General features: G+C 44.1%; 2 long non-coding RNA genes across 2 annotated transcripts; both read right to left on the minus strand.

Moving 5' to 3' along the window:
- Positions 1 to 15,096: 15,096 nt before the first annotated feature.
- On the minus strand, positions 15,097 to 15,957 carry LOC113047319 (uncharacterized). The gene is made up of 3 exons (XR_003276232.1): positions 15,892 to 15,957; positions 15,577 to 15,789; positions 15,097 to 15,488 (listed from the first exon to the last, which is right to left on the minus strand). It is a non-coding gene; the product is annotated as an uncharacterized LOC113047319 (long non-coding RNA).
- Positions 15,958 to 16,127: 170 nt separating this feature from the next.
- Positions 16,128 to 17,105, minus strand: LOC113047320 (uncharacterized). Its single transcript, XR_003276233.1, has 3 exons — positions 17,046 to 17,105; positions 16,273 to 16,377; positions 16,128 to 16,186 (listed from the first exon to the last, which is right to left on the minus strand). It is a non-coding gene; the product is annotated as an uncharacterized LOC113047320 (long non-coding RNA).
- Between the last annotated feature and the right edge of the window lie 666 nt (positions 17,106 to 17,771).

A 17,771-nucleotide genomic window follows, 5' to 3' on the forward strand; every position in this document is an offset into this window, starting at 1 on the left:
AAAATCTGTGGAGAAGCATGGACAAACTGTTGGGAAGGCAAAAAATAAATCAGGAGCTTTTACAGCTCAAAATCAATGGAATTGTTCAAAATGAGAGCTCTATTTTGGCTAAACACTACAATGATTATTTCTTGGATTCTGTATTAGACCTGGCGGAGACTTTCCCTGAAGTGAACTGCTGCAGAGATGATCATGGGGATGGTAATGCGTCTTACTTTAGGTTGCAGAATATAGATGAAGACAAAATTTTCTAAATAATGTCAGATTTAAAAAATAGTAAAGCAAAGGATATATTCGGACTTGATACATCACTTTTAAAAGAACACAAAACTATTTTAACTTCTCCACTAACAATAGCTGTGAATCAATCCATAAATGAAAACAAATTTCCTTTGGCGCTAAAAAAGCAGTAGTCAAGCCGATTTTCAAGTCAGGAGACAAGCTCTGTGTCTCAAACTTTAGACCTATTAGCATTCTACCAGCCATTTCCAAGATCTTTGAGAAGGTGGTGGCAGAACAGCTAGTAGAGCATCTTAACCACACTGATGCATTACATCCTTGCCAGTTTGGGTTCAGGAAAAGATACTCCACAGAGTCTGCGTGCTGCTACCTACTAGAAGACATCAAATCCAGTCTTGATGGTGGAGGTGTGGATAGGGGCGGTCTTTCTGGACTTGAAAAAGGCCTTCGATACAGTTAATCATCAGCTTCTCATTAGCAAACTATCAGATTTTTCTCTTGATACAAATACAATAACATGGATTCAATCTTACCTTAATGACAGACAACAATGTGTTGCGGTTAACAATAAAAAATCACCATTAAGACCTTGTAGCATGGGAGTGCCACAAGGTTCCATTTTGGGCCCCCTGCTTTTTACCCTTTACATAAATGACCTACAAACTGTGTGTAAGTGTCACACTGTGACTTTTTTGGGGCGGAACCAAAAGTGGCGAAGGTTGGTTCCGCCCGAAGATGGTTTCCGCCCGGCCCGTATATTACAAACACCGGAACTTCCGGGAAACTCCAGGAGGCAAATTGGGCTGTACGAGGCACAGGTGAGGACAATAAACGCGGCGATCGTGGATTGGACAATGGGGAGAACAGGAAGGGTATAAAAAGAGTCTCAGAAATTCAAACAGCAGTTGGAGTTGAATCGTTTCAGGCCGATCCGGCGGGCAGTGTAGAGGTTTGGGCAGAGTCAGCATTGGTGAAGGCAGAGGATCTTCACGGGGTGAAGAAGGAGACAAGGACACTAGTAACTGGGCTGAGTATACAACATTTATTGATGTTTGATGGGACCATCTGTATATAAACTACTGATGTGTTGGAGTCACAGTCATAGGAAGTACTCACCGGAAGTAACGTCAAGGGCGACCTCCAGCAACGGAAAACCGATGGTGTGAAGAGGATTGGACAGCTAGAAGGAGAAGGAGACAAAGGAAGAGTGTTATCGTTCATTTGTGAGTACTATTGGACAGTGCATTGTACATCATTGGGGAGAGTGCATTATCCAGCGTATGTTGTGAGCATCTGGTAAATAGGCCAGCGGCCCCATTACGGAGCAGAGTTTTGGGTGAGCCGGGAAGTACGAGTAAAGGAAGCCGCAAGCAGTCGTGACGGCAACGTCATTCCTCCGGCCCTTCATCTATCAACAACGCCCAACGAAACCCCAGGATAAGTCCTAGTAAACCGTGGTTCTGACCCTATTTCACGTAGAGTGTGTGGAGTGCAGTGGGTGAGTCCTTGTCTTTGCTGTGAGTGTGTACACTTGAAATCTTGCAGTGTTATGCTGTGGTTGTGTTGTCAGTAGCCACCCTAGACTGGATGAGTCGTGGGGGAGACCAGTGACCGTTGAGGCTGGTGAAGCGCCATTTTCATCTAAATGCCATTTTGCGACCCCTGCATGGAGACCCAAATGTAACGTCCTGTCTAGACCCTTTCAGAATACCCTGGCTCTGTGAAAGCGGTGGTGAAGAATACACGTAAGCAAGACTGGTGTGAGTAAAAGCCAAAAATTATACCTATATGCAAGGAGGAAGTTTTACTGTTGCAAATTAGCTGTGTGGATTTACTTTACCTGTTGTGGAGCCTCTTCAAAGGTTCACCCCGGTCCAGATCCCTTAAACTGCAAATAGAAGAGAGGAGAGGGAAGCGTTCGGCCCGGTGCGACAGTGTTTAACTTTCCCCGACGCACAGGAAATCCCTGTGGAGGCCTGCGCTACGATGATTTAATACTCCAGGTCTGACAGTTCATCTACTTATGTATCGCAGTATTTCACCGTAAGCCCACCGCCCAGGAGAAGTATTCTAGGAGAATAGAGCCCCAGTTGCCTGTGGAATACTTACCTTTGTCCATTGCTACGAATCACTAAAGGGAGAATAGAGCACCAGTTGCCTGTGAAATACCTACCTTTGTCCATTGCTGCGAATCACTAAAGTGAGAATAGAGCCCCAGTTGCCTGTGAAGTACCTACCTGTGTTGTCCCCCGCAGTTTGAGTGACCTCTCTCTTGCAGTGCCATTGGAGTTCTGTGTCGCGGGTTGGCGCTCACCTCGGAGTGTGCAGAAGGGGAGGCGCCGCCCGAGCACCCTGTACGAAGAGATCGGAGGAACAAGTCATTTATCAGCCAGTCGTATGGACCCAAGTAACAGGTAGCCACTCTCACCGGATCGATTACTCATTGTGTGTTTCACTCTGCCTTCAGGAGAAAAGAAGGGCGCCACGAGTCAACAAAAGCCCAAAGGGACATACTAACCCTCGCCGCATAGTCCTCTCCGGCCCCTTTCTCCTCCCGCTGAACAGAGACGATAATTTTAAGATTTACCTCCCCCTCCCTGAATTATTTTAATTAATTTAAATAAAGTTGTTTTAATATTACTTACGCTTGGTCTGTCTGGTCATTGGGGTTGCTTTGAGACCTCCTCGAGGTGGAAACTAGGAAGGGGCGTGACTTGCAACATCTGTGGTCAGCTCCGACCTGTGACAGATTTTGGCGTAGTCGGCAGGGTTTCACCTCGAGTTGAGCGACCAGGGTCCCCCAATGACCGACAACGAATTGCCAGAGGCCCCACCCCGTGTCATGCCAGTGTTTATGGGAAACCCCTGGGTGCAGAAATACGGCGGCGTAGAGTCCGAAGTACGCCTGTCCGAATGGAAAGCCCAAATCGAATACTTGGCCAGCCTCCAAGGGCTGAGTGCTGCACAACGGCTGCAGTTTGTGTTGAATTCACTAGAGGGAGAAGCCCGGCGTGAAGTACAGGCCGCCCCAGAAGCTGTCCGAGCCACCGCCCAGACCATTTTTTAATTTCTCACTGAACAATATGGCGATACCACCCCAGTTGCTGTCCTCCGAGCTCAGTTCTTCGCTTGTAAACAAGGCCCCCGTCAACCCAGTAGGGCTTTTGCACTGAGACTACGAGAGCAGTTCACACGATTACAGGGACGTCCAGATCATGGGCTGGGAGATGGGGAAACCTTATTGAGAGACCAGTTCCTACTGGGGTTGAGAGAAGGCCCTGTACGTCAGAGTCTGAGAGCCCAGTTTCGGAGAGACCCCGGGCTTACCTTCGAAGACCTTAGGAAGGAGGCGGTGGCACTGGAAAGCGATGAGGCTGAGGTGAAAGACCCTCCGGTGTGTGCAGCCGTAAGTGGGTCTGCGACGGCGGCCCCAGAGGTAACGGATTGGAAACAGGCCTTGAAATTGGAACTCCTGAAGGATGTCCGAGACCAAATGTCCGAACTGTCTAAAACGTTGCTGGGAGAGCTATGCCTGGGACATGCAAGAGAGGAGGTGAGACCTATCCCCCGAGATTGGGTGTATTCGGATGGAGGCCGAGAGCCAGTCAGACGTCCCAACCGGCCTAGCCGGCCTCGGTTCGAGTGGGATGAGCAGGGGAGGCCGATATGTCACCGCTGTGGGGAACCGGGCCATTATAGTCGACAGTGTGGGCCCCGAAGAGCTTCGGAGGGGGGTTTTTAGGTCAACCGGCCACAGTGGGTCGTGTGGTCGGGACCCCCTTAGAAGACCCGTCTGAAGGAGCTGACTCCAGGAGTGGGATGATCGGGCATAGCCCAGTGGTGGAGGTCCAAGTGTGTGGCGTCAAGATTCGGTGCCTCGTCGATACAGGCTCACAGGTTACCCTATTCTCCGAAAGTCTGTCTCACGAATTATTTGGAGAGCAAGGTGTACATGGAGGGGAGGCCCCCTGGCTCACCCTGAAAGGAGCAAACGGCCTGGACATCCCTTACATTGGCTATCGGCTGGCGGATTTGGAGATCCATGGAGTGGTAGTGCCCCAGAAGGGAGTGATCATCGTCCAAGATCATTGTTTGGGCACACACAGGGCTCTCTTAGGTATGAATGTCCTCTCGGAGTGCTGGGAGGAATTATTTCGGGCAGGGCCCGTCCAGAGAATACCGCCGTCCGAACGACCCAAGTGGGAACGTGTTGTGGCCGACTGTCGCCGGGTGCAAATGACCAAGGTCCGGAGGGACCGGGAAGAAGTTGGTCGAGTGGCGTGTCGCTTCGCATTGTCTGTGCCGGCCGGGAGTGAAGCCATAGTGTGGGCGAGGGTCCCACAACGAGAAGGTGAGCCCGAAGACTGGGTGTTGGTAGAACCTCATGTGGATTGTCAGCAGGTAGAAGTGGCCCGAGGCCTGACGGTGATCCGACGAGGAAGAGTCCCAGTTAAAGTTCGTAATGAGAACCCCTACGCCGTACATTTGCACAGACATCAAAGGTTGGCAAGGATAACAACGGTCGAACCCCATCAGGTGCGAGAGGGAAGAGATGTAAGCTTCCGCCAGGTGCGCCCTGCTGTAGTCGAGGTGGCCCTGACTCAAGTGGACCCGCCACCCAAGGCCACTAGAGAAGGCATGCCCGGCCATCTGGTGGGCGAGCCTCTGAAAGGGGAGGATTTGGAACCGGCACAGACACGTAAGCTGCAAGAACTGCTTAAGAAATGGCAGCACGTTTTTTCCGCCCACGATGAGGATTATGGGTGCACCAAAGTGGTAAAACACAGTATCCCTACGGGAGAAGCTGGACCGAGTCGAGAGAGGTATCGGCCGATACCGCCCACACTATACACCGAGGTGCGTACCCTACTGCAGGGCATGCTTGGCCAGGGAATCGTCCGGGAGAGTAGTAGCCCATGGGCGGCACCTATCGTGTTGGTACAAAAGAAGACCGGGGCTTGGAGGTTCTGTGTTGACTATCGAAAGCTGAATCAGGTAACAAAGAAGGATGCTTTCCCCTTACCTCGAATTGAAGACTCCCTTGCTAGCCTGACACAATCGGCGTGGTACTCCACATTGGATTTGGCCAGTGGCTACTGGCAGGTGCAGGTGGAGGAGGCCGACCGGGAGAAGACCGCCTTTACGACCCCATTCGGCCTTTTTGAGTGGGACCGGATGCCCTTCGGCCTTTGCAACGCCCCCGCAACGTTTCAGCGGCTAATGCAGCGGTGTTTGGGAGGTCAATTGATGGAATCAGCGCTTGTTTACTTGGATGATGTGATTGTTTACTCCCCAGACTTCGAGTCCCATCTACAACATCTCGAGAAGGTCTTCCAAGCGATGGAGAAGTACGGGTTAAAGTTGCAGCCCGACAAGTGCCATCTCTTGCGGCGGGAGGTTAAGTTTCTGGGTCATGTGGTGAGTGCCACAGGAGTTTCGGTGGACCCAGAGAAAGTGTCTGCAGTACGGGACTGGAGTGCCCCGAAGACGGTAAGGCAGGTAAGGTCCTTCTTGGGCTTCGTGGGATATTATAGACGGTTCATCAAGAACTTTTCCAAAATTGCAAAGCCTTTGAGTCAGCTACTGTCTGGGACAGGTCGCCCTCGGGGCCGCGGGTCCCCAACCATTGAGTGGAGCTCGGAGTGTGGAGCTGCTTTTCAAAAACTCAAGCAGGAGTTACTACAGGCCCCAATCTTAGCCTATGCTGATTTCACAAAGACTTTTGTTTTATACACAGATGCCAGCAATCTTGGCCTGGGGGCGGTGTTGGCCCAATGGCAGGAAGGGACAGAACGGGTAATTGCTTACGCCAGCCGGAGCCTACACCCTGCGGAGAGGAATGACGGCAACTACAGTTCTTTCAAATTGGAGTTGCTGGCACTGAAGTGGGCGCTCAGCGAAAAATTTAAGGATTATCTCTGGGGCGCCAAGGTAACAGTAGTCACAGATAACAATCCGCTGGTACACTTACAGACAGCAAAGCTAGGAGCCGTGGAGCAACGGTGGGTGGCCCAGTTGGCGAACTTTGATTACCAGCTTCAGTATCGCCCTGGGCGGGAGCACACCAATGCCGATGTGTTGTCCCGACTCCCGGAAGTGGAAGATCTGAGAGGCATAGCAGAGCCGACAACGGACCAAGCAGAAGAGAGGTGCATGGTAGGCGTGGTAGACACACCGGGGAGCCAACAAGAGGTGGTGCCCGTAAGTTGGGGATGGGACCCCCGTCGTTGGAGGGAAAGGCAACAGAGGAGCCGAGAGGTGAGGGATCTAAGCGAGTGGCTGGAACAAGGCCGACGGCCGACGACGGCGGAAAGGCAAACCCAAACTGAGACAGGACGGAAGTTGTTGGGGCAGTGGGCCAAGCTGAAATTGAGAGAAGGCGTGCTATGTAGGGGTATTAGAGATCCGGGGTTGGAAGAAGAAGTTTGTCAGATCATGGTACCAGGGGATCAGGTACAAGCCTTGATTTCGGCCTATCACGACCAGTTGGGGCACCAAGGGCAGGAGAGGACTGTGTCCCTCCTGCGTAGGCACTTTTATTGGCCAGGGCTAGAGACGTCGGTGAGGACGTTTATTCAGGCATGTCCCAGGTGTACTCTGTTTAAGTCAAGGCATGAGGTCAGAGCACCGATGGTTCCCATCAATGCAAAGGCCCCTCTCCATATTGTAGCCATGGATTTTTTGACGTTGGGTCGACCCATGGACCGCTACCAAAACATTCTTGTGGTCACTGACTTATTCACTAAATATGCTTGGGCTATCCCCACCCTAGATCAAACAGCGAACACCACTGCCACGGCCCTATGGAGAACTGTCTTCCAGCCATTTGGATGCCCCGAGTTCCTGCATTCAGACCAGGGGCCAAATTTTGAATCACGGGTAATCCGGGAGCTTTGTCAATTGTATGGCTGTACGAAGACGCATACTACATCGTACCACCCCCAGGGAAATGGAGGATGCGAGAGGTTTAACCAGACCTTGCTGGGGTTGTTGGGTACCCTGGATCAAGGACGTCAGGACGACTGGGTGAGTGCCTTGCCAAATTTGCTCCAAGCCTACAATAACAGCGTACATAGCACTACGGGGTATGCCCCCACTTACCTGATGTTTGGCAGACACGTGCGGATGCCTATAGATCTGATGTTGGGAGCAGCAGCGAACGAGGAGGAAGTGAGTTTGACGGAATGGGTGGGACGTCACCATCAGCGCCTGCATTTCGCCTACGAGCAGGTCACGAAGCAGATACAGACGGCAGGGGTTAGGAACAAGAGGCTATATGATCGGACGGCCCGAGATGCTCCTCTACTCCCCGGAGAAAGGGTCCTCGTACGAGATAACCGGCGGCAAGGAAAAGGGAAGTTGAGCGATCGATGGGAAACCATCCCGTACGTAGTCCAAAGCCAACAGCGGCCTGGGCAACCTGTGTACACGATCCGGCCAGAAGGGAAGCCCGGGCCGGACCGCGTGGTCCATCGTAATATGATCCGGCCCTGTCCGAACTATCCTAGCCCCGTGGAAGAGGCTCCAAAGGAGCCAGCACCAGTAGCCCCCTGGATCGGAGGATGGGCTGTGGTCCCGAGAGGCCCAGTGGATGCACCCGCTTTGGCCGCTCCAAGAGGACCTGAGAACATGCCAGCCAGAGTCGACCCCGCCTCGCCCCCTCGGCGGTCCCAGCGAGAGAACCGAGGTCGGCCCCCTATACGTTATGGTGAATAGGCTGTGAGAAGGTGTTCTAGGGACTAGAACAGATTGGCGGGGGAGGATGTCACACTGTGACTTTTTGGGGGCGGAACCAAAAGTGGCGAAGGTTGGTTCCACCCGAAGATGGTTTCCGCCCGGCCCGTATATTACAAACACCGGAACTTCCGGGAAACTCCGGGAGGCAAATTGGGCTGTACGAGGCACAGGTGAGGACAATAAACGCGGCGATCGTGGATTGGACAATGGGGAGAACAGGAAGGGTATAAAAAGAGTCTCAGAAATTCAAACAGCAGTTGGAGTTGAATCGTTTCAGGCCGAAAACCAACGGAAAACCGATGGTGTGAAGAGGATTGGACAGCTAGAAGGAGAAGGAGACAAAGGAAGAGTGTTATCGTTCATTTGTGAGTACTATTGGACAGTGCATTGTACATTATTGGGGAGAGTGCATTATCCAGCGTATGTTGTGAGCATCTGGTAAATAGGCCAGCGGCCCCATTACGGAGCAGAGTTTTGGGTGAGCCGGGAAGTACGAGTACAGGAAGCCGCAAGCAGTCGTGACGGCAACGTCATTCCTCCGGCCCTTCATCTATCAACAACGCCCAACGAAACCCCAGGATAAGTCCTAGTAAACCGTGGTTCTGACCCTATTTCACGTAGAGTGTGTGGAGTGCAGTGGGTGAGTCCTTGTCTTTGCTGTGAGTGTGTACACTTGAAATCTTGCAGTGTTATGCTGTGGTTGTGTTGTCAGTAGCCACCCTAGACTGGATGAGTCGTGGGGGAGACCAGTGACCGTTGAGGCTGGTGAAGCGCCATTTTCATCTAAATGCCATTTTGCGACCCCTGCATGGAGACCCAAATGTAACGTCCTGTCTAGACCCTTTCAGAATACCCTGGCTCTGTGAAAGCGGTGGTGAAGAATACACGTAAGCAAGACTGGTGTGAGTAAAAGCCAAAAATTATACCTATATGCAAGGAGGAAGTTTTACTGTTGCAAATTAGCTGTGTGGATTTACTTTACCTGTTGTGGAGCCTCTTCAAAGGTTCACCCCGGTCCAGATCCCTTAAACTGCAAATAGAAGAGAGGAGAGGGAAGCGTTCAGCCCGGTGCGACAGTGTTTAACTTTCCCCGACGCACAGGAAATCCCTGTGGAGGCCTGCGCTACGACGATTTACTACTCCAGGTCTGACAGTTCATCTACTTACTGTATCGCAGTATTTCACCGTAAGCCCACCGCCCAGGAGAAGTATTCTAGGAGAATAGAGCCCCAGTTGCCTGTGGAATACTTACCTTTGTCCATTGCTACGAATCACTAAAGGGAGAATAGAGCACCAGTTGCCTGTGAAATACCTACCTTTGTCCATTGCTGCGAATCACTAAAGTGAGAATAGAGCCCCAGTTGCCTGTGAAATACCTACCTTTGTCCATTGCTGCGAATCACTAAAGTGAGAATAGAGCCCCAGTTGCCTGTGGAATACTTACCTTTGTCCATTGCTACGAATCACTAAAGTGAGAATAGAGCCCCAGTTGCCTGTGAAGTACCTACCTGTGTTGTCCCCCGCAGTTTGAGTGACCTCTCTCTTGCAGTGCCATTGGAGTTCTGTGTCGCGGGTTGGCGCTCACCTCGGAGTGTGCAGAAGGGGAGGCGCCGCCCGAGCACCCTGTACGAAGAGATCGGAGGAACAAGTCATTTATCAGCCAGTCGTATGGACCCAAGTAACAGGTAGCCACTCTCACCGGATCGATTACTCATTGTGTGTTTCCAACCCGTTCTCATCAGTCTGCGTATAAATAACACGACTTTACACTTTCTATTTGCGTGTAATGCATACGCCAAATGCCATTTTTGCGTGCATATGATACGCCAATCCTTCCCATTAATTTCGGTGGAGAGCAGATGCGTCCAAATAACACGCATCATCTTCAGCGGCAGTGACGTCATCAGCGAGGCTCGTTCAGTTCACCTGATTCGCGTACACCTTCAAACAGGTAAGCAAGGGTAAATATATTTTTTTCTTCTTCTTTTTGTAATGATATCACGTGGTTAAGCGTATTGTTTTAATTATTTCAGTATTTCTGCATCACGTTAGACAGGGTCGTGTTTTTAAAGGGCAGTTTATGCTCAAATTATGGGTCAGTGGGCTGCTCAGCTAGCCTACCATTGTCATTAGCCTAAGCTAACCTGTACTGTTTATAGACCTGTTGCAGTTTTAAATAAATAATGATGTGACATATGGGTCTTCAGCTTTTAGACATGACTAATACAAGCACAACAAAGCACCCAAACCCAATATCGCGTGATAATCGTGATCGTGTAAAAAGTCCACACATTTAGCATATTTTTACAATACTAGCCTAACTTTTGCTTGACCACGTCATGTGTAGCCAATACACACACAGTAACTACAGCATATTTACCATGCTTCTCCTACTGTAACCGTAGTTTTACTCTGGACTTTGTAACGCACATAACCACGACATTTACTATGGGTTTACCATAGTAACCATAGTTTTACTCTGGTATTTGTATTTACTAACACACAATAACCACGACATTTACTATGGGTTTACCATAGTAACCATAGTTTTACTCTGGTATTTGTATTTACTAACACACAATAACCACGACATTTACTATGGGTTTACCATAGTAACCATAGTTTTACTCTGGTATTTGTAGTTACTAACACACAATAACCACGACATTTACTATGGGTTTACCATAGTAACCATAGTTTTACTCTGGTATTTGTATTTACTAACACACAATAACCACGACATTTACTATGGGTTTACCATAGTAACCATAGTTTTACTCTGGTATTTGTATTTACTAACGAACAATAACCACGACATTTACTATGGGTTTACCATAGTAACCATAGTTTTACTCTGGTATTTGTATTTACTAACACACAATAACCACAACACTTACCAGGATTTTACCACAGTAACTGTGTTTTTACTCTACACTGTTTTGTAAAGCACAGTAACCACTAAGTTTGCCATGCCTTTAATATCTTTTTGTGATGTAATTGTAATTCAGTGTTTTTTCTGTCTTTCAGTTACGTCGGACTACATACTCCACAACAACCTGTAATCCAGCAGATCTTTAAAGAAGCCATCTCTTGTAAAATCTCTCTCTCTCTCTCTCTCTCGCTCTGCTAGAATTAACAGGGAACTTCAACTCCACGCTCCCAATGCTGATATTGAAGAAGCTGTCAAGGGGGCTGAACAAGTCCTTCAAAGGATCAACCCTTCACAGGTAATGTTGAAGACTCTTAGTTATAACTGATTTGCTTTAATGAACGCATCCTTATATTATGTGTTAATCAAATATTTTGGTCACAGATCATTTTAACACACTGTCTCAACATGTTTATATTTCAGGAAGGCCTGTCATGAGATTTGAATTTGACCATCTTGTGCATTTATGAAGAAGACCAAAAGCTGCAAAGGCAAACACTTCCAATGGTACGTCAGATACATTTTTCTCAGCATTTTATGTTTCTTAAATTTTGGTTCACTTAGCCCATCAGGAAGAACACTCAACAAAGAGCATGTTGTAGTAGTAATAATTCATCCAATAATCATATTATATTGCACAAGCGTACTTGTACAAAATTCTACAACTTTTACTCCTACTGCTGTTATTAGCCATTACCACAGCTCCCATCAGATTGTGCCCATTGTAAGAGTGTTTATATCATGAAGTTTAAATGAAGTCCATTGTATTCTTTATTAATCTTTACAAATTGGTGCCGCCTCTTCCTGTTTCAACAGTACATGATATCTGTCCACACCTCATAGTCTGCCTTTCTTTCTATGGTGATGTTACTGAACACATCTGTCTTAGAAGCAAGAGAATGGAAATCCTAGTTTAACTTTTCAAGTGCTACAAATCAGATCTTCAATGAATTTGGGCAATCAGATCACTTAAAGTTGTTCACACAAAGACCAATAACTATAATGAGAAGTATTTTAGCATCCACACCAACAGACAATACTGTACAATTACTGCTATGCACACTGCAGTTACAGTATGTTGTATTCTGCCATTTGTTGTTGTCAGTGTTTTTGTTGTTCATAATGTGATAAATTATCTTTGTTTCTTCTTGCAGGATTTCTCACAGATTACTTAATCATTCTTCATCAGCTCTTCACAATATCAGCCCATTCAAAAGCTTCCAGATCTTCCTCTCTTGTGTGACACATCTGCTCTCAGTCCTTTACTGCCAACCTCCAGTCTTAGCATTTCTGCTTGTATTCATTTTTGCTCTACATTCATCACTCCAATCTCTACTATAAGCACTCCTGTATATATATATATATATATATATATATATATATATATATATATATATATACACATAATAATAATTATTATTATTAACCATTTATTTGTTTTGCATTTATTCACAATAGAAGCAAACAATGATTACAGGATATATGTTTTTAAAGGTGATAATTGTAAAATATTGGAGCATTGTTCTTAATCATTTTTGCCTATTTGGTTGATAAAGGGAAGAAAACAATATATTTTCAACTGTAGCCTTGATTATTCTTTGGCATCTTTTGTCAGGATTATTATAAATTATAAATTAATATTAAACTTATGTTTTTTGAAGGGAGTTTCTGTTGCAATTTTGTTTGTTTGTTTTCACTTAGTTACCTCTATGCATTTTTTTTTATCAACTTTTCTTTTTTTTTCATAGTGGAATAAACTGGAGAGAGACTGTTCTGGGCACTATGTTTATCTGCGAAAAGTTTGACATATCAATAAACACTGTAAAATGACTAGACAATGAGTGATTGATGTCATGATGTTTTTTGTTTGTTTGTTTTCTATTCCTATAGTTCAACTGGTGGATCTAAGAATGGCAAGTTTTTAGGGTCCATTTCCATGAAACGTAGATGTGATAAATTGTTTACCTTTAATACACTATAAATACATTGTAAATATTACAGAAGGAAAATTTAGTAGAAAAATATTGTTTAAATAATCTTCAGAGGTGTTTTTTTTAAGCAAATGAAACATTTTGACATTTATTTTTCACACAGTATATGCAAACTTTTGAGTTTAAGTACTGTACACTAATATTAGTGTAAACAATGTAGCCTATTCAATACAATGGGAATCATTATACCTTCGTTAAAACACAAAACAAAAAAACACCTTTAATCAACGTATTTCTTGCTGCATCAGGGTAACTGCAGCTTCTGTCCATTCACTACAGGAACCCGGAAGCTCCCGGCATAAATGACCATATATGTACAAGTTAGTGTGACGCCTCTGCTCAACTGGGTTGCCATTGGCTTTGACGTTCCCTTGGCTCTCGCAGAACTCGTTGTGATTGGACTATCTTTTAACCCAAATTATAAACCGCTTAATGTTGCAAAGTCCGTTTGACTGTAATTATTACGTCAGTAAAACCTTCAGTTAACAATGCAGTGTTGCTATGTCGTGAGAAATTACCTCTTTACCGAAATCGTAACCCTAACCCTAAGCACAACTCCAATAAACTCCAAATACCAGCGCTAATATTACTCGCGTTCAAACGATAGAATGGCAGAGGCTTATGGGTAATGTAGTTTAAAATGTTTAATAATTAAAAAAATGGGAAAATGCAATCTTTTTTAACAAAGGGTCATCTAAACATGTTCATTGTGTAAACATTAATGACATATTTAAGAGGCAGGCTGAAATTCGATATTTTACTAAGTGCACTTTTTTAAACACCTTTATACCACCTTTCCATATATGTTTGAAAACTCTGTCCAACATTATTTAATTAGCATAGCATAAGTAGTTGTCCTGCCAATATTTTCTTTGACACTATAATCAGACTTTGATTTACAGCCATTTGAAATTTAAATTTTTTTGCTCTTCTAGGGGACTCTACTGGGCCCTTGAAGATGGAAGGGCAGTAAAACATACACATACCTTTTCTCATCATGGACAACAGACTGTGCTGAGTCATAATTTTTAAGTTTTTCTTTTCAACAAATTGCCAATATGTAAGTTGTAAGTCATGTTTATCTTAGAATAAGAATAGAACCATAAAAATGTACATCAGTGCCTATTTGGAATAGGCTCCAAATATTGAATTACATCAGGTGCAAGGATACAGTATTGAAAGTAAACAAAGACACCAATTTAAACAACCAATACATACTGTGACACTTCATTGTACTTTCACAGTGTCAATGTGTCATTCAGTAAGACAAGGTACAGAGAGTGTGTAGTTTATAGTGCAAAGCCATACAATTCATGCAATGCAAAGAATCAAAATATTAAGAGCTAATTTGTGTCTCTGTGTAAAATACTCCTCATATTTGTCCTCCTCGGGTACTAAACATCAGTAATGTGCATGCTCATCTTGCTTATTATACAGTACTGGATTCATGTTGATCTTTCCCTTGTACATCACCTTCAGTTGTGCATGAAATTCCTGCAGCATTATAGTCCATGCAGTATCTTCTAATGCAGCTTTCAGCCTGCCCTTCATCTAACTGAATGTCATTAATGTAACCAAATGTTCATTTCTTAATTAAAACACATTTATCTATTGTTTACAAAATTAAATGGTGTATTTACCAAACACCATTCTTAATATAGAATATTAACCCTACTTTATTATCCAACACCATGTGCAGTACTTTACTGAAGGATACAACATAAAGACAACTAAAGTAGTGTATTAAGACAAATGATATACAATTTTTAACAATATTAAAAATGGGTTATGTTAAAACCATGTTTTTCTAATCAGATGAAGCCATGCAAATGCATGCATGGTGAAATGTCTTGAGCCCCAAAGAATCACATCAAGTTTTTAGAGCTCTCCTGCTTTTCTTCCTCTTCTTGCTTGTCCATGTCCTGGACATATCATAATCTTCCATGTCATACTTTTTTTTTTGCAGTTGTTATGCAGCACCCTACAGCACAACTGATGAACAAAAGACATGTAACCAATTTAAATCAAATGTCTTTATTGTCACAATACAATGAACACAAGTATACAGGTGATGAAAGTCTTGGGTGCAGACTGCAGCGTGACAGTATGGATGACAAATGAATTAATTCATGAATATATATGAAATACAAATTCTGAATATATATATATATATATATATATATGCAACACACATATATAAGGGACTCAATTCAGGTAGATAACAATATATGTTAAAAATTATGCTATACAAAGAGCATGAATTGAAAACAATAATAATCACAGTACACATACATCTCTGCAGTAAAGCACGGTATGAATTAGTGCAAACAGAATGTCAGGGTGCATAATAATATTGAGTCCAGTCAGCATAACTGATAAGAGTGCAGGGCATATGAGGTTGGTGGGGTGTGTATGGTTTTACTGGTATGAGTTCAGTTCAGTCTGATTGCCTGTGAAAGGAACTTGTCTCACTGTCTGCTGGTGTAGGTTCTGTGATAACGCATGCCTGATGGTAACAGTGAGAGCAATCCATGGCTCGGGTGGCTGGAGTCTCTGACGGTCCTCCTCACACTCCACCTGGTCTAGATGTCCTGGAGGGCCAAAACATGTATTTAGGGTATGGTAAATCAATAAACAATATATAGTATTTTTATTTATAATTGTTGCACTGGACTTAACATTGATTCTTGTTGGGGATATTGGCCAAAAGAATCCCACCACAACTAGCTCTCGTTGTTTAGCTGTGATGTTTACTTTTACAGGCCGTAACATCTGAGCTGTCGCAGTAGAGCGGTTTGTGAATGCAGTCTTCACAGAAGATAACTGATGGGTTCAGGTAGCAGTGATGCACTCGGTGGCCATTCAATTGATATCTTCATCAACTGGCTTCATCTTAATTCAAACAAACAGACAAAACAATAAGTCAGCAATAACAGCAATAACCATTCTAGAGTAATAGTGTTGGTGAATACAGTTGCAGGTGTCAGTACTCACCATATTCAGTCATTTCCTTCCCAAATCACAGAGATGATGCACAGCTTATTTGCTCATTTTAGGAGCTATAAAAAAGATGTATATGTGAAAAACTATAACTGCGGATTTGAAAAGTCTTTTGAGAGATCAACATCAATGTTGTACCACACATAACTGCATTGAATTCAGACATACAAATGGAAATGTGAAACTTTTCACCTTTCTGTCTTTTCTTTTGGAGCACAAGAAGTCCATGTTCATTCCTCATTTCTTTAGGACTGGTTTGACTGATTTTCTTTGCGTTTCTGGTCTTCAGCTGTAAAACAAGAAAATATTTATTGACCCCATGTTTAATCATTATTGTTGTTTAAAAATATAAATAAAGCAGATATAATTATATACTTCAAGCACAAGTTCCTTGGCAACTCTAGTAGGCTCCTGAGTTCATCTGTTCACATCAGATTCAGCGTCTGAGAAAATGCCATCATGCAAACTCTCAGTTTCTGCCTTACAACAGAGCATAAAAGAATGTGTGAGTGAGGGAGTACAGCATGAAGATGAAGTGAAAAAGGCAGAGAAAGGCAGAATTTTGTGTATAAATTTAACAGAATGAGGGGAACATTTAAGAGATTTAAGAGAACAGTATTGTCTGTTGGTGTGGATGCTAAAATACTTCTCATTATAGTTATTGGTCTTTGTGTGAACAACTTTAAGTGATCTGATTGCCCAAATTCATTGAAGATCTGATTTGTAGCACTTGAAAAGTTAAACTAGGATTTCCATTCTCTTGCTTCTAAGACAGATGTGTTCAGTAACATCACCATAGAAAGAAAGGCAGACTATGAGGTGTGGACAGATATCATGTACTGTTGAAACAGGAAGAGGCGGCACCAATTTGTAAAGATTAATAAAGAATACAATGGACTTCATTTAAACTTCATGATATAAACACTCTTACAATGGGCACAATCTGATGGGAGCTGTGGTAATGGCTAATAACAGCAGTAGGAGTAAAAGTTGTAGAATTTTGTACAAGTACGCTTGTGCAATATAATATGATTATTGGATGAATTATTACTACTACAACATGCTCTTTGTTGAGTGTTCTTCCTGATGGGCTAAGTGAACCAAAATTTAAGAAACATAAAATGCTGAGAAAAATGTATCTGACGTACCATTGGAAGTGTTTGCCTTTGCAGCTTTTGGTCTTCTTCATAAATGCACAAGATGGTCAAATTCAAATCTCATGACAGGCCTTCCTGAAATATAAACATGTTGAGACAGTGTGTTAAAATGATCTGTGACCAAAATATTTGATTAACACATAATATAAGGATGCGTTCATTAAAGCAAATCAGTTATAACTAAGAGTCTTCAACATTACCTGTGAAGGGTTGATCCTTTGAAGGACTTGTTCAGCCCCCTTGACAGCTTCTTCAATATCAGCATTGGGAGCGTGGAGTTGAAGTTCCCTGTTAATTCTAGCAGAGCGAGAGAGAGAGAGAGAGAGAGATTTTACAAGAGATGGCTTCTTTAAAGATCTGCTGGATTACAGGTTGTTGTGGAGTATGTAGTCCGACGTAACTGAAAGACAGAAAAAACACTGAATTACAATTACATCACAAAAAGATATTAAAGGCATGGCAAACTTAGTGGTTACTGTGCTTTACAAAACAGTGTAGAGTAAAAACACAGTTACTGTGGTAAAATCCTGGTAAGTGTTGTGGTTATTGTGTGTTAGTAACTACAAATACCAGAGTAAAACTATGGTTACTATGGTAAACCCATAGTAAATGTCGTGGTTATTGTTCGTTAGTAAATACAAATACCAGAGTAAAACTATGGTTACTATGGTAAACCCATAGTAAATGTCGTGGTTATTGTGTGTTAGTAAATACAAA

Source organism: Carassius auratus, chromosome 28 (genome assembly GCF_003368295.1).
Source record: "Carassius auratus strain Wakin chromosome 28, ASM336829v1, whole genome shotgun sequence".
Taxonomy (NCBI): Eukaryota; Metazoa; Chordata; class Actinopteri; order Cypriniformes; family Cyprinidae; genus Carassius; species Carassius auratus.